This window comes from Dipteris shenzhenensis, chromosome 31 (assembly GCF_047967505.1).
Source record: "Dipteris shenzhenensis isolate YYH24624 ecotype China chromosome 31, Dip_SZ_1.0, whole genome shotgun sequence".
In the NCBI taxonomy this organism is placed as follows: Eukaryota; Viridiplantae; Streptophyta; class Polypodiopsida; order Gleicheniales; family Dipteridaceae; genus Dipteris; species Dipteris shenzhenensis.
Genome location: NC_141626.1, coordinates 11,692,445 through 11,696,724, shown reverse-complemented (window position 1 = coordinate 11,696,724; position 4,280 = coordinate 11,692,445).

The following is a 4,280-nucleotide window of genomic DNA, read 5'->3' as shown; positions in this document are numbered from 1 at the left end:
CTGTGCGACGTTCTGTTGAGAAGAAGTTGCAAAAGATCAGTTTGCTCTATCCAGCCTTGGCAAAGAGTTCTTGAGGTACGTTGTACTCATGATCGGGATGGCTTGTTCAAACTAACTTGTCTACATATACGTGATATCGAAGTATAAAGAGCGACCTGAATGGAGTGGCCAACTACAATTTAGCGTGTGGATACGTTTCCTTGAAGATGGCAAGCATTGAAAGGTTTCTTGCAGGGAAGTGATATTCTAGACCCAGAATAAGATCAACGGGAGGGTCGAAAAATGCTGCATACGAAGGAATTGAAAACAAGGAGAAAAACTAACGTAATGCACGATAAGATTGAGTGTCTCCAAATACACGAGCTCGGAGAAGCAGCTCCTCTTTGCGGCAACCTCAATACAGAGGGGCGTGGAAACACTCCTTGTTGCCCAACAGCAAGCGCTCAGAAAGATAACAACCTCCAACCTTCATTCAAGTGTGAGTGGAGTAAAAAGTTTCAGTTTACGGCAGAGTGGAGGTGAGGAGCAAGGGGCAAGAGGAGGAAGGAACACTGCAGCTGCATATAGGCGGTGGAAGGAAAGGTTAGATTAGCATGATGCTTTTGCTTTTGCGAAGAGGCTGCAAAAATGCACCAAAAAGAACGGAATGATCGTCTGCAATAATACATCAACAATGGCGTGAGTTGCTAATTAATAGTTTTCGGCTGTTTCAGCTGCAGCATGTACATGACGCTCGACTAGTACGCAGTTCAGCTACAGCATACGAAGCACGAACGTGAACTCATATCCATCTTTGCTTTCAAGGTAGATATCCCCTCGCGAATCTCTAGTGTTCGCTTCGATCTCTCCCTCGTGGAATCTAGGTCAGTGAAGGCTTACTATAGAATAGCGATGCATGTTGGATCCAGATTCTCAAGTAATTACTTTCTTGGCACTGAATCAGTGATGCATGCTCGCTTTTGATCCCTCTTGTTCTTTTAGATTGCGTGCCTGGCACGAACAGAATCATATAACTGAGGAACGAGCAGCAGTAGATGCTAGAACGAGTGATGATGTTTCAGTGTCCGGATCCCAGCATTTTGGATCATCGTCTGTCTCCCACTACTGTTCTGCAAAAAGTGCGCACCAGCATTTTGGATAATGGATGCTGCGATTAACGTGACGAGGATCTCGTTGTTCGCTTAGCCGCCAAATTACAAATTTAAGTTATCCAACTCGTCAACAATATATCTCACCATATAATGTAATGTTCCTTATAGTACTCCACAAGCTCACAAAGCAACTCAAACATCATCGTATCACTGTCATTAGCGTCCATCATATTATAAAACCGTGATACCGTCTGATTTGCACGATAAAGCTCCTTTCGTATATGGCGCTGGCATTATATTCTGCGATAATCCTTTGCAGCGCATGCAGCACTACTGAGCATAACTTTCCCTTGTCAATCCAACTGCACTCCAACGTGGTTTCTAATGTCTCTTCGCATTCACACCTGCTGAGAGTGGCTCCAAACCAACAAACCTGCAAATTTGAAGTTGACCTGGGAGAACTCGAATAATGAAACCAATCTACTGCAAACCTACACAGTTGAATTAGTTGAGCTAGGAGGAATCGAATCATGCAAACAATCTACTGCAGATACTTGTCTCGCATGGAATAAGGACGAGAAGACAATAGATAGTCTAATAGCTATGAAACGTTTCACACTCATTGGGAAACGCTTCAAACCACTTTGTTCCTCAATAAAGACAGGGTTTAATTGTAGCGAAGATAAGTCCATGTTTGATGGAGGGATTTTGGACGATTGTACAAGTTGAAGTTAGGCGCATATGTAAGTGATAGAGTGACCTTTTGTTCTCTAGGCGCATATGTAAGTGGTATGTTGCCCGAGATGTGATCAAGATGGCTGCCCTAAATTGTTGTGGACTCATCGATATGCAAGTGGTAATTGTAGTTTTTCATCATCCTTTGAATTGTCTTTAACTTTATTGAGGTTCTAGACATGTCAATTCAAAATGTGAAAGCAATATTTTGTATTTGTTTCCATGATGTATTTTTAAAAGTATTTTTCTTATTAGGTGCAAGAAAGTGTTTATGTTGATTGGTGATGGCTTGTAGATGGATCTAGGTTTCAAACATATGCTCTATGCCATTTAGTCACAACAAGACAAAGCAACTATACACGCGCTTGATAGACGTGCAAAATAGCGGGCGTGTCTATAGGCGTTGCTAGAATAGTAAAAATACAGGCGCGTCTAATAGCGCATCTATCAGTGCGTCCAATAGCGCGTCTATCAGTGAGATTATCCCAATGAAGTTCTCGTGCCGTCCAGAGTCACTTCTCCAACTACAAGTGACCAGCATACTCCCGTGTAGTCGAGAGTCGCTTCTCCAGCTACGAGTGGCCAGCGTACTAGCTCGACACGACAGGGCAACAGGCATAGTAGTAGGGAGAGCGGTGGGGGATGCATGGCACACTGCTTTGGGGGGGTAGTGGTGGGGACGGGGATGATTCAGATAATGCAGACATGCTAGAGGGTGATGGTACGATCTTCTATGACATCACTCAGACAGGAGGCATCTTGATGGATGCACGGGGGAAAGACATCATGGTCTTCATGCGCTCTGTAATTGCTAACAACTACAGAGATTGCTTTATTCACTACAAAGACCATCCAAAAAAGTTAGCTGATGAGACCCTCATTGTTGTTCGCTCTAGGTATCCCGATCCCCCCAATGTTCAGTTCATAGAAAAATGGGCCAACAAGTCAAAGATTATTACGATACTTGGCAATAAAAGATCTTTGCTTAAGAGACAGGCACTAGCCGAGATTGCCAGGAGGGAGGTCAACCACCAAGGGGCCAGTCCCACATCGCTCATAAGCATGAGTGAAAGAAAGCAATAAAGGCAGCGAAGGCAACAGACCCCAGTCTGCAGCACGTGGAGGCACGAAGGATCTAAATGGAACAATATGAAAGCGTGCATTTTGGAGCAGGAGGTGTTGAATCATGGGAGGCCCAATTTGTAAGTATCGATCTCAAATTATATTGTTTATGTAGTTTATTAGGAGGTTGTTTCTTTGTGCTAACCCCTCCGTAAATTGTGTCATCTTGCAGCTTGATATCGTGGGCAGGTACCCTACTCCTGTTGAGACAACCTACCACTGCCACCATCGCACAGGAGATACATGGAGGCACTTCTATGATGACGGGTTGATTACTGAGAAGCAGTATATCCAAGCTACTGGAGCGTCCCCCCAGGTATATATTTTAAAAGTAATTAAATAATGTCAATATTGTAAATAAAGATTTGATTTTTCATACATTGATACATGTTGTCCCTCGTTTACAGGGCCCTACGACTGATCAGGAGGAAGAAGATGAGGAAGAAGGGAGCGAAAAAGGGAGCAAAGAAGGGAGCGAGGACATGGAGAACTTAGATTAGTCATAGAAGTAGTGCTAGCTACTCTTTTTTGTACTTGAAGCCATTGGCTTGGCTTCGTGCCTCTCTTGTATATACACTCCTCTTATTTTTTATACTTGAAGCCACAGGTTGTGGCTTGGCTTCGTGCTATATGTATATACAAGCACTTTTTGAGCTATGAATTAATATACACTTCTTTTATTTTTTTGGCTTTCAATTTCCTTGTGCAACGTTCTATCAATGAATGCCTTGTGAACTAAATGTTTTGGAGTTGTAATGTTTTATTCGGAATTGTAATCGTCGGCTATAGACGTGCTTGCAATCATGCTAATTAAAATGTGGTTGGCTGTAAGAATTGAATTGCACAATGTGGAAATGGGATTCTTGTAACTACATAGCATACACAACATACACAGCATTCTGTTCAACCACACAAAATTTTGCTTTTATTAACAAAAAAGATTCTGTAGCGCGTTTATAAACGTGTCTATATATGCATCTTTTTATTTTTTTAAAATTTCTAGTAGAGTGTCTATTTGTGCGTCTATATGCGTACCTGTCTGTTATATAGACGTGCCTATAGAAGCGAGTCTGTAGATGCGTCAATAGATGCGCCCGTAAGTTTTTTTTTAGTTAAGGAAACGCGTCTGTGTGCACGTCTGTGGGTGCTTTGTGTTGTTGTGAGTGCATATGTATGATATAGATGGAGCATTATCTTTTGCTCAATAAAATATAAGATCTAGACGAGGAGAAGTTGATTAATGCATTAGAACTTGGAGAACTTGGAGGCACAAATGTTTGAAAGTTTTCGGTTTGGGCTTCTTGTAAGCAAACCACATCTGATTGTATTAAA